General features: G+C 40.6%; 1 protein-coding gene across 16 annotated transcripts in view; it reads right to left on the bottom strand.

Moving 5' to 3' along the window:
* FANCC (FA complementation group C) overlaps positions 1 to 12,463 on the bottom strand; it is a 218,832-nt gene that overhangs the window by 167,129 nt on the left and 39,240 nt on the right. The gene's annotated exons all lie outside the window — the stretch shown is intronic.

Here is a 12,463-nt window from a genome sequence, read left to right as displayed (position 1 = left end):
AGAAGGAAACACAGGGGGCTGCAGGCAGCATGAGGAAGGGGCACCAGCCCGGCATGGAGGTGTCAGAGTCCCCAGAGAGAAACGATCCTGAGCTAAGCAGGTCAGGAAGCATGAGCAGGAGTGACATCAAAATCAAATGCAAGGTGCTTGCTGCAACCAACAGCAAGAGTTAAATTACCATTTGACCCATGGTTCTCAAACTTAAAAACTGTTGAGAGCACCCAGTATTATCTAAAGTCATTTTTCTTATTAGTTAAATATTAACAAACATAAACCAGTAAAACCTTTATGCTTGTAACTCTTACACAACCACAAAATAAAAAATATACAAATTAAATACCAACAAATCTACAAAATGAGTAAAATTTAAATTGACAAAATTAATTCAGCGTGATCAATGATGCAGTCATTGAAACTCACTTTGGACTAACCATGTAGGTCTTGGTACTGACAGGCAGGTTCTGTTGACTGGCCAATACTAACACATGCAGGGAGACAGCTTAATTCACGCATCACTTTCCTCTTCAGAACCACTGCAACGGCAATCTCTTAGCTCAAACACGTTATTTACATTTTCATCTCTGTTCTTTTATAATATCTCCCTATATTTAAAGCAGTGCTCCCTGGCACCAATACAAACACAACTCCAGGCACTGAAATTTTAAGACATTACTTAGTTAGAATTGCAGGCATTTAGGTGTGTGGAATTATGAATTTTTAAAAAATTACCACCAAAATGAAAAATAGAAGGTGAAACCTTTGTAGAGAACCATAGCACCCTAATAAATCCCACCTGCCTAATCCCACTCATCTTTTGGGGCCTGCAAGCCTCAGACGGAGTTTAAGTAACTATATGCTATGGGTCACTGAGCTCACATAGGAAGTGTTCTTGTGGTTAGCTTTCAGTACTATGTAAAACCAAATATCTTTCTTTCCTTTAAACTCTCTGCCCATGTGACTTCCAGTTAAGATGGCTCGGTAAATTCACTCTTGGATGGATTCTTTTTACTCCAAACATACAGCAATGAGAGGGGAAACATAAAAAGAAAAAAGGAAAAGGATACAGGCTAGCACACACACAAAATAAACATTTCTATGAAATCGATACGGGACAGAAACACAAAGAGGCAAGACCCCGAGGACAAAACCGTGAGCAGCCAGCCCCTCCTATGCTAGGGTCCAAAAACAGGCAATGAAACTGTAGGTTTGGGTCTTAGAAGGGTTGGGGGCTAAACAGAGGCACAAACGACAGAGTGAGAAAATAGCACCCTTGCTGGAAGGTGGGATGGAAGGTGCTGACTAGAGCCCTACCCCTCCATGCCTGAAGGAAGGCTCGCAGCATCCTTGCCTCCTATGGAGTGGCGGTCTAGGGAGGATGGAGGATACCTGTCAGGCAGGACCAGGCACTGCGTGAAGCAGCCGTGAATGCCCAGGTAACTAAGCCCCCACTGTGAAAGCTAGTTCTGCACCCAGGCTCCATGGAAGCCAGACAGAGACAAGCAGAATGAGGCTACACAGGGGAGAGTGTGCAGAGAGGGAGAAAGAGGCGAAAAATGACTGAATGAGTGAAAAGTTTTTAAAACCTCATTCAAAACATGTCATTTAACCAAAGTTCTAAAGTACATGAAGAAATAAATGCAACTAACAGTATCAGACATTAGATCACAAATTCACTTCAGATGAAGTTAATCAGTCCAACAAATAGGTATATTTTGATGCTAAAAAATCCTAACAAAGTATACTTAAGACACTAAAATAATCCCAACAAAATATATTTAAGGTGATTTTAAAAACCAACAAAAATCAGTATATTTAGGGTGCTTTTTTAAAAAGCTAATTAAAAAATAAGAAAGTATAAATTGAAAAGGCAGAATTAAAAGATGGCTAAAAAAATCAACTGCAAAGTATGTAAATCAGGACTACGGTCATTAAAACCTAAAAACTCAGTGCACAAGATACTAGACAGTAGACTGAAGAGGAAGCATTCTGTCTTGACAAAACACACTGCACATCACTGGATCTGCAGCAGCACAGCTCAGGAGCCCAGCTGCTGGCCCCACAGCCTGGCCTCACTCGGACCTGGCTGGTAGCCTTTCGACATCACAGGTGACTGAATGGGTCAGATCAGCACATCCAGGCTGTGAGTCCCACTAGCATTTTGCCTCTCCCCTACCAGTTGGTGGATATAGGTGAAGTAACTTTCGTTTTATACAACCCCTACAGAAACTTGATGAAAAAGCAGACCCTGAAATGCTTCAGGCAACAGATTTGTCCTCCTTGTAATAGTTAACTCACTCTGGATTTAAATTTATCTTCTTTGCCCACCACACTTCTCCAGCATCACCAAATGTGGACTTGACTGGATTCCTTATTCACCATCATGGTATCACAACCAACTTCGGACCAAGGAACTCATTATATAGCAAAAGGAGTAAAGCAATGGGCTCCTGCCAAAAGGGTCTATTGTCAGCTAAGTTACTACTAGCTGCTGCATGAACTCGATGGCTTTCACCTGTATTCCTTCATCACTTCCAAATTTCTCTACTACATATTTATTTCTTTCTACTGAATCTTCTCTGAAGCTTAAACAGGACACAAACATTAACATAAAGGAAAACATAAACAAGAATGATACCCTGAGTTATGTGGAAAGGAACTTTGATTTGAGGAATCACGGATGAATAACAATATAAAAAATCTTGGAAAACTGGTAACAATACACATCATAATTGTTTGGATAAAGAGTCACATTTTTTTTTCTTTAAAAGGTTAGAAAACCTCTCATTTAGGTTCCCCTGGAAAGCAGAGCTCAGACAGGCTAGAGAAGGTAAAGACCCTAATTCACCCCCTCATTTCCAAAGACAGAAAGCCTCTCACCAGACCAGCCATGTGATGCCCTCCAGGTGTGTGCCTGGCAGCTATGAAAGGGGACTGACAGGACACAGGCCCTGGAACCAGCCGCTGTGCTCTCAGAACCTCTCCAAAGCCGATGCTATGCTATGGCACAAGAGCACCACCTACTGAGTTCCAAGGGACAATTTAGTCCATTTATTGAAAAATGGCTCAGTAAAATATGACTGTGGAGGGATGAACTCCACATCATTTCAATCTAGTTGGCTGTGTCTCTTTCTTTTAAAACTAGAACCCTTGCCAAGACTCCTGAAAAAGAAGCAGCATGCCTTCTTATTCTCCCATTTTCACTTTAATTACCACAGTAAAATGAATGTCTCTTCCTATCAAGCTTTGGCTATCTTAATGAATACTGCCATTTCTAGATCCCTCTTCCCCTACCTGTTTTCCAAAGGGCAGAGAAAACCTCTAGGGGAGCAGTAGTCCTAAAGGGTCTGGGAAGGATGTATGTAAAGTCAGTCATTCGGTCAAATTTTAAACCCTATGAGGCACAGTGCTGTGATGGGGGAATTGTTTTTACAAACTCGTTGAAAGATGATTACAATAGTCCTTTTCTCCTTGAGGAGCTTAAGATGAGCATAGAGGTTCCAAACCAGCAAAGCTGGAGATCAGATGATCCATTAATAAAATTGAATACAGAAGAAAATACGTAGGTGTAAGAAAAGATGATTTATGGGATAAATAACATTGGGGAGAGCTGATTGCTTCTGCTGTGCTGTGTATTAAACATATAGAATACAACTGAAGGCAAAGAGCGGGTTCTTTCTGGAGCCCTTCATGCCTTACATGAAGCCCCTAGGTACTGCCCAGTACAGTTCAAGTGACACAGACTCACTCGAACAATTCACATACATTCCAGCCTGGTTATCACATAGCTTTGCTATGTTTTATTGGTCTGAGAGGGACACTCTGGGAACCATTATATGTCAACCTCTCCCATGCCTTAGTCATGATTAAAAAGCTGCAGCTTTTGTTTATGCCAACATCTGCACCAGTACTAGTCCTCTCATCCAGTACCGGTCAGGGACCCGTCGCAGCGAGAGCACTTGCAGGCCAACACGAGAGGGGAGCCTGTACAAAGCACCCACCCGGAGAAACGGCAAGCACTCCAGAGATCAGCCACCGGAGAACTGTGAGATTGCACATTTATTACTTTGGAAATCATAAAAACTTCAAAACAGCAAATGTGTCTATACTCTGTTTCAATTATTTCACAGAAAAATAAGATACTTCAGAAAAATTCCAATCCTGATTCTCTAGTGCATAAACTGCTGTGCTAAATGTGCAGTTCATACTCTACTAATGCCGCATGGCAAGGCAAGGAGCAGGCAGCAGTCGCAGGGAGGATAAATCCAACTGAGTATGAAAACCTCCAGAAAGGGACCTGCTGAAAAAGAATGAGGTGATACATGGACAAATTCTAAGATAAAGGGCAACCTAGGTATTTAACATATTTAACATAGGTAAAGTAGAAGAAACCCAACTTGGGGATTCAGAGGTCCATAGGATTTTTTAAAAACATAATATTGAGATTTAGTTGACTAATATAAAATGCCATAATGTTAGAATACACTAACAGGGGTCTAGCAAAAATTTCATAATCCTGCTCGATTTGGCCCATTTGTGGACTTCACTAGAATGTTAGGTGTAGTGGAGAGGAGCAGTCACCTCTCCAGCATCCATTCTCCACCCTCCCCCTTCTTAATGAGACTGGAAACTTACCAGTCAGCATATTTGAGTGGGATAAGAATGGGATCTGATTAGGTTAAAGCAGTGCTCATCAACCAAGGACAGTCTTGCCCCAGAGGGGACCCTTGACAATGTTTGAAGACATTTTTGGTTGTCACAGCTGGGAGAAAGATGTCACTGGCACCCAGTGGGCAGAGGCCAGGTACACCGCTGAACATCTACCAAGCACAGGACAGTCTCCCACAACAAAGAATTAGCAGCCCAAATGTCGGCACCTCATTCCCACACTAGCACATGGGACCTGTGAATATTACTTTACATGGCAAAGGAATGACTATTACCTTGTACAACAACAACTACTACAAAGTGGTAACATTCAGGATCCTGAGAGAAGGAGCTTGTCCTGGAATATCAGGGTAGGGTAGGCCACATGCAACCTTATGACAGAGGCAGAGGAAGTTGGAGACAGACACAGAGGAGGCAGCAAAGTGAAGACAGAAGCAAAGATTGGAGGGATGCGGCCACAAGCCCAGGAATGCCATGCTGGCCGCCAGAAGTGAGAGGAAGGTGTCCCCAGAGGGAATGTGGCCATGTCAGTTTTCACACTTTTGGCCTCCAGAACTGCAACAAGATATGATTCTGTTCTCTTGATCCAACAAGTTTGTAGTAATTTGCTATAACAGCTTCGGGAAACTAATATCGCATCCTGCAAGGAGGTGTATGAATTGCAAATTACAAAAAGGGAAGCAAAGTTACGTCTTGCTTTTTTTTTTTTTATCTGAAGATCCCCTTCTACCAATATATCAAAGGTTTCCACATTAGGAGTTTCTTCTACTGTCAAAATCCCCAATGAAAATTATTATTAAGCACTTTTGCTGCTGAATGCACGCCTTAAAAGTTTATCACCTGACTCACCAACCACCTTCCAAAGTATGGCTCCTTCCCTCTTCCATCAATCCCATCAAGCCTCTTCTTTTTTTTTTTTTTTTTTTTAGAGATGGAGTCTCGCTCTGTCTCCCAGGCTGGAGTGCAGTGGCGCGATCCTGGCTCACTGCAAGCTCAACCTCCCGGGTTCACACCATTCTCCTGCTTCAGCTTCCCAAATAGCTGGGACTACAGGCGCCCGCCACCACGCCTGGCTAAATTTTTTTGTATTTTTAGTAGAGACGGGGTTTCACCATGTTAGCCAGGATGGTCTCGATCTCCTGACCTCGTGATTCGCCTGCCTTGGCCTCCCAAAGTTCTGGGATTACAGCCACAAGCCACCGCGCCCGGCCCCGCCTCCTCTTTTTTATTGAGGCATCAAAGCATCATTTTAACACATTTTATGTACCAACTACATTTATTTAATTTTGGATTATTTACTAATAAAAAGTTTTCATTGCTCAATGATATATTTTTCTATTTGTAGAAAGTATTTGGACATCTTAGGTTGGGATGGAACACATCATAACTTTTACCACTAAAATTAACATAAGTTAGCCAGCTGCAGATGGGAGGCCAAGCGGGTGGATCACTTGAGGCCAGGAACTCGAGACCAGCCTGGCCAACACAGTGAAACCCTGTCACTACTAAAAATAGAAAAAATTAGTTGGGCGTGGTGTCATATGTCTGTAATCCCAGCTACTCGGGAGGCTGTGGCGAGAATTGCTTGAACCCGAGACGTGGAGGTTGCAGTGAGCTGGGAGATCACGCCACTGCCCTCCAACCTGGGTAACAGAGTAAGACTCTGTCTCAAAAAACAAAACCAAAACAACAACAAAAAAATTAACAGAAGTAATTTTTCACTTTCTAGCTTTTCACTTACTGGCAGGATTCTTAGAATTAACATCATTAAGTGAGGGATAGGCATATTTATTTCATCTATAGCAAATGCCTGTGACGTAGCTTGATTTCTTCACCCTCTTTATTCACACCTTGTTTTGTGGGAGTTATCAGCTAGAAATCGGTGATCAGCATAACTCTTCACTGTCCAGCAAAGGTGTGGGGGTAGGGGTGCAGAGAGATGAAGAACCTTACAGAGACCATCCATCCCTTTAGAACCCCAACAAGAACAGAACCCACATCCCCTGGCACCTAGACTAATATTCTACCTGAGGTTATATGAAGGAATTAAGGACAAGTGTGATCAATAAAGAAGCAGAAAACAGCAGAATGTTTTTCTTTTTTGAGAAAAGATGAAATGACGTAGGCATTCTTTAGCCTCGACGAGGGAAGGGTGGTGAATGAGTCACTAAATGCCTACCGGTGAGGAAGACATTGACTGACTGAAGGGTACCCCAACATGTAGTTATTTTGTACTGATTATCAACCTTGGTTTTCTATCTTTTTGTGTGTCTCACAACCCAAAGAGTCTTTAGGACTTTAATTACATAAGACTCTATTGCACTAGATTCTGCTGGCACTGCATTTCAGCTCTAGAACAGAAATCCACTCAACTAGCACAAGTCAAATGGGGGAAGAGGTGTTATGAAAAGGCTATGACCAAAGATCTCATGAACAACACCCAAGGAAAGAAAAGGTTTAGCTGGTCCAAATAGGAAGTGGAACTAGAAGCTCCTGCCACATCTCAGGGTGTCCACATTTCTGCTCTGTTCAAGCGCATCTCTCTGTACACTAGCTGCCTCTGCTGTCTCTGCTGTCTGTGGCTTTTTTTGTTCCCCCAGCTTGCACGTCTTTTATGCTGTAGTTCAGAACGTGGTCACAATTCTATACGAAATTTCAGCCCAAGAACTAACCATTATCTAATCAGCTCAGTATCTCAAGGTCCCCATTCTCAGGGAAGAGGATGTGATTGGCTCAATCCAGCCAACAGACCCTTTAGATAGTTTTCTACGGGGTCAGTTGCTCATCCCACAAAGATTGGTGGTTGATGAGTACTACTGTCTGGGCAGACACTTCAAAACAGGGTGTAGCAAAGAGGAAATGATTGGCATATGCATAGAGGAACTCAAGAGTGATACAGCTCTTTTAGTTAAGGCTACCTAGAAAGATTGTATCACTTTAGAATTTGTGATCTTTGGATGAAGTGGTCATAATTTGTAAATAGAGAGTAGGAACCATTTTTAAATTTTTTTATTATACTTTAAGTTCTGAGATACATGTGCAGAATGTGCAGACTTGTTACACAGGTATACACACGCCATGGTGGTTTGCTGCACCAATCAACCCGTCATCTACGTTAGGTATTTCTTCTAATGATGTCCCTCCCCAAATCCCTCACCCCCTGACAGACCCTGATGTGTGATGTTCCCCTCCCTGTGTCCATGTGTTCTCACTGTTCAACTCCCATTTACGAGTGAGAACATGTGGTGTTTGGTTTTCTGTTCCTGTATTAGTTTGCTGAGAATGATCGTTTCCAGCTTTATCCATGTCCCTGCAAAGGACATGAACTCACCCCTTTTTATGGCTATATAGTATTCCATGGTGTATATGTGCCACATTTTCTTTATCCAGTCTATCACTGAATGGGCATTTGGGTTGGTTCCAAGTCTTTGCTATTGTGAACAGTGCTGCAATAAACATACATTTGCATGTGTCTTTATAGTAGAATGATTTATAATCCTTTGGGTATATACCCAGTAATGGGATTGCTGGGTCAAATGGTATTTCTGGTTCTAGATCCTTCAGGAATTTCCATACTGTCTTCCACAATGGTTGAACTAATTTACACTCCCACCAACAGTGTAAAAGCAAGGAACCATTTTTAAATTTCATTCTAGCTCCAGTGTCTAGAACAAAACCTTACTACTTTGGGCTTGTACTGCCAGAAATTTATCATTTGTCCAGAAGTGTCTCCAAATTAGCAGACCATCAAGGAAATCTCAAAAAATGAAATGGACTGATACACAGTATGGGCACTGACTTGCCATTATTTGGGGAAGGGAAAGGAGGAAAGGGATAAGAGGAGGATATCTGCAGTCCCTACATAGGTAGGAATTCTCTGAACTATGTATGATACAAGTTCAGCACAGGACTGGAATTAGAACTAGTTCCTCAAGTAATTTTTAAAAATAAAAACAGGCCAGGCGTGGTGGCTCATGCTTGTAATCCCAGCACTTTGGGATTGCAAAGGCTGAGGCAGGAGGATTGCTTGAACCCAGGAGTTTGAGACCAGCCTAGGCAACATACCAAGACCCTGTCTCTACAAAAAAAAAAAAAAGAAGAAAAATAAATTAGCCAGGCATGGTTGTGTGTACCTGTACTCCCAGATACTCAGGAGGCTGTGGCAGGAGGATCACCTGAGCCTAGGAGGTAGACGTTGCAGTGAGCTATGATTGTGCCACCACACTCCTGCCTGGATAACAGAGCAAGAACTTATCTCAAAAAAATAAATAAACAAAAAATAAAATAAAATAAAAACAGAAATTCCACTGGGGTAGGGGAGAGGGAAGAGTGAATAGGTAGAACACGGAGGATTTGGAGGGCCATAAAACTATTCTGTATGATACTATAATAGCGGACACATGTGTATCTGTCCAAACCCATAGAATGTACAACACCAAGAGTAAACTCTAATGTTAACTATGGACTTCAGGTGATAATGATGTATCAATGCATGTTCATCAATTTTAACAAATGTACCACTCTGGTGGGGGATGTTGACAGTAGGGGGATGTTATGCATGTGGGGGCATGGGGTATAGAGGAAATCTCTGTACTTTCTGCTCAATTTTGCTGTGAACCTAAAACTGCTCTAAAAAATAGTCTATTAAAATCAACGACAACTACAAACCTTGGTGGCAGGAATAGGAGGAAGTGTAGCCAAACAAAACCCAAACCTAGCTAGGTGGTGCATGCCTATAATCCCAGCTGCTCAGGAGGCTAAGGCAGGAGGATGGCCTGAGCCCAGGAGTTCAAATCCAGCCTGGGCAACTTCACAAGACCTCAGTCTCTAAAAAGAAAAAAAAGAATGCAAACCTACTCTACACACTCTGAGCATAAGGATCATAAATAGCAGGAGCAGAGAGAGAAGGCAAGAGTGGATCTCAGTTACACCTGGCAGGAGCCACGGGACTCACACCCTGTCTAATAAAATTAATCAGTTCCCCCTGAATTACAATTTCACTAAAATCAGACAGCCAGATGCTTGGTTTTTCCAGACAGTGAGAAAAGTTCCTGTTCCTTGTACTATGAGGTATTATCTGCTTCCAAGTCTAGTGTTTGAACTCTCCAACCACCAGGAAACTAAATACAAAAGCTCTTCTTGGGTCTCCTCCTAACTCAACCACCAGGATGAATGAATTTTCAACATCAACTAACAGTTTCATATGGGAGATTGCCTCTCACATTCAAGACATGAAGTTTCTTAGTTACTGAATTTGTTCTTAAATATGTTTTCATCCTGACTTAAGTCTGCAGAATATCCTAACAGTACCTCTGGTTTCTTGCGTTAATTCAATGGGCCAACTTTTCTCTAACCCCTTCCTCTAAATAACAGATAATCCTTTTCTGGTCACAGGGAGCTTGGTCTTTCTCTGTCCCTTGCCTACCACATCTTCAAGACCACTTATTTAGGGGCAGGGCAATCTCAAGTAACAGCATGATTATTTCTATGTATACCTAACCTAAGGCTTCATAAGGCGCTACTACTCATTCCTTGTCATACCCCAAGAATTATATCTGGTCTGGCAATCCTCAGAAGGTTTCACCACATTGATTTGAGTAGGATCTCAAGAACGACAACAACAAAAATCAAAGAAAGAGTATGAGTACTTTTGCCTACTAACTGTGGTTAAAGATCTGAAACATTTTCCACGAGCTTAAAAAGCATAATTATCGGTTCATCAACCAATACAAAGTTACAGTTAGACAGGAGGAAAAAGTTCTTGTATTCTATTGTACAGTAGGTTGACTACAGTTAACCCTTTTCCCGTTTGCCCAGAGAATACTCGCCCACAATACATGCGGCTGCAGCGTCTACTCTGAGATAACTTTGCTCGCTTTTACTACTATTTTCGCAAGCTCTAGTACATTGAATTTGGAAACAAAAAACATCATTCTATTTATAACATTCTGTTTTTAGCACTGGTATTTCCATTTACAAAATATAGTAATTCTCAATCGCTGAAAATATCAAATCCTAGAAAATGCAGCATTCCTATGCATGATGGTAACATTGTTCTTGAACAGTTACTGGCCAAAGATCCATTTCAATTCAATTTTTCTGAAATAGATGATTCTGATGATTCAGACAATTCTGATGTTAGTTCTGTTTAGAAATAACTCCAAAAACAGTTTTTATATTTTATTTTCACATTGAAAATCTGTCAGATTTGCTTCAGCCTCAAAGAGCACATTAATGTAAAATTAAATGAGTGCTGGGTAGTGAGCTGCACCTTTTTTCCTAAATGGGAAAAGGGTTAAACATAATGTATGCATATTTCAAAATAACTAGAAGTGAGGATTTTGAAAGTTCTCACCACAAAGAAACAATGTTTCAGATGACGGATATGCTAATCATCCTAATTTGATCAGTACATAATATATACATGTGTTGAAACATCACATTGCACCCTATAAATATGCACATTAAGTGCCAATTAAAAATAAAATAATTTTTAAAAAGAAACATATAAACTCCCCAAATCTATTGGCACTTGGGAACATCAACAAACTCCAAATAAGATAAATGCAATGAGATCCACAAACAAAAACACTGTAGTGAAAATGCTGAAAGTCAAGGACAAGGAGAAAGTCTTAAAAGCAGAAATAGAAAAATAGCCCATTACTTACAAGGGAACCCCAATAAGATTAACAGGTGACTTCTCAGCAGAAACAAAAGATCCCAGAAAAACACGGGAAAACATATTCAAAGTGCTCAAAAGTTGTCAACCAAGAATCCCATATCCCCCAAAACTACCTTTCAAAAATGAAGGTGAAATAAAGACTTTCCCAGAAGAACAAAAACTGAATTTGTTGCTAGAAAACCCACTTTGCAAAAAAAAAGTGAATTAATACCAGAAGGTAATTTGAATCCACACAATAAAAGAACACTGATAAGTTAATTATGTAGTTATAAATGCACATTTTTTCTCTCTTATTCTCATAACTGACATAAAAATGAATTGCATAAAATGATATGTACACACTGTACTGTTGGGCCTATAACATATAGAAAGGAATAAGATATGTAAATATATTTGCCAAACACAGTGCAAATGAGTTAAACAGCCAAGTTGTATTGGGCTAAGGAAGTAACTACACATGTTAAAGTAATAATTAAAACATTGTTGAATTCATAACATTGAGAGGTAATATGTATAACAATAATGCCACAAAAAAAGGAAGAGAAGGGAATAAAGCTATGCAGATGATCCATAACTTATGAAGGTTAGACTTACAATTTTTTGACTTTTTTTTAATGATATGAAAGTGATACACAGTCAGTAGAAGCCATACTTCAAATTTTGAATTTTGCTCTTTTCCCAGGCTACTGATATGTGATACCATAACTACTGATAAAACAACTAGAAAAAAGATCGAGAAAATAGAATACTTGAATAACACTATAACCAAGCAGACCTAACAGACATCTATAGAACTCTCCACCCAACAACAGAACATACATTCTTCTCAAGTATGCTTTTCTCACAATGCTGGGCAGTGACAGCAAGCCACAGCTCCCAGTCAGCCCAGCAATCACAGGGGTAAACAAGTAACACTCTACAGTGCACGGTGTCGCTAAGCAATGATGTGCACTACATTAGGTGTATTAAGTGAATTTCTGACTTACAATATTTTCAACTTATGATGATATAACTCCATCATAAGTCGAGAATCATATGTATAGGACATAAGTCAAAAATCATATGTATAGGAGTAACATTTCTATATATCACGGTAATTAAGCGAGCATAAGTCTG

Source organism: Pan troglodytes, chromosome 11 (assembly GCF_028858775.2).
Source record: "Pan troglodytes isolate AG18354 chromosome 11, NHGRI_mPanTro3-v2.0_pri, whole genome shotgun sequence".
In the NCBI taxonomy this organism is placed as follows: domain Eukaryota; kingdom Metazoa; phylum Chordata; class Mammalia; order Primates; family Hominidae; genus Pan; species Pan troglodytes.
Note: the sequence above shows the minus strand (reverse complement) of the source record. Positions and strands in the feature narration are given on the sequence as shown.